Source organism: Hypomesus transpacificus, chromosome 15, assembly GCF_021917145.1.
Source record: "Hypomesus transpacificus isolate Combined female chromosome 15, fHypTra1, whole genome shotgun sequence".
Taxonomy (NCBI): domain Eukaryota; kingdom Metazoa; phylum Chordata; class Actinopteri; order Osmeriformes; family Osmeridae; genus Hypomesus; species Hypomesus transpacificus.
The window spans coordinates 9,539,521-9,540,543 of record NC_061074.1 but is presented as its reverse complement, the minus strand read 5'-3'; positions in this window follow the sequence as shown (position 1 = coordinate 9,540,543).

The following is a 1,023-nucleotide window of genomic DNA, read 5'->3' as shown; positions in this document are numbered from 1 at the left end:
ATGCAGCATCATATTTCTGCCAGTAATCTGGCTCTAATACGGACATGTGATACGAGGAGAGAAGCTTTTTTTTACCAGTTAAACAAACATCTAATCAATATACGCCCCTCAGGCCTGGCCTCTCAGAGCACAGGCTGGGCACTCTGGGTGATCTGATGCGCTGCTGTTTTGTCATTTAATAGACTGAGGTAAAGCCAAAACTTTGCACCTTTTGTGGGGGATTTTTACCACGGAAAATTACATTTCTGCTTCTCTAGCCTTTATATGTTCTCTCTCTTTTCCTCTCTCTCTCCATGTCTTCCTCCTCCCCCTCCCTTCACCTCCCCCAGTCTCTCCATCTCTTCCTTCTCTCCTCCCTTCACCTCCCCCAGTCTCCCCATCTTCTCCTGAACCTCCAGAGAGTAGAGAGAGAGAGTGTGTGTGCGTGTGAATAGGTTTCTAGGTGTATGTGTGGTGTGTGTTTGTATGCACATGTGTGTATGTATTTGTTTGCATTTATGAGTTTGTGTGTAGGTGCGGTTGTGTGTCCACTACTGTGTGTGTAAAAACAGAGTGGGTTGGGAAGTTGTTAGGTGGGGAAAGAGAGGGAGAGAGAGTGTAGAGAGAGAGTAGAGAGAGGGAGTAAAGAGAGAAGGAGAGAGAGTAGAGAGAGGGGGAGAGAGAGAGTAGAGAGAGGGGGAGAGAGAGTAGAGAGAGAGGAGATAGAGTAGAGTGATCAAAAAACGATCTAGAAAGATCAGTAACACACTCAACAGCCTGAGACAAATGTACGAAGCATCCTGCTAACACAGCACTCAGAGACATTTTACCCTGAATTAATTACCCTCATAAACGTACAGTGCGTGTCCAGTAATTTGATCCAATGTGTTGCAGTCAGTCAGTCATCCCTGCATGGCTGGGTGTGTCTGTGGTGATGAATTGCAGCTTTCATATTTCCACAGAAGGAGATGAACAGCCAGCTCAGCTATCACCCTCTTACCCTCTTGTCTCCGGTCGGTTCCTGGGTTTTCTGATGCATCTGAT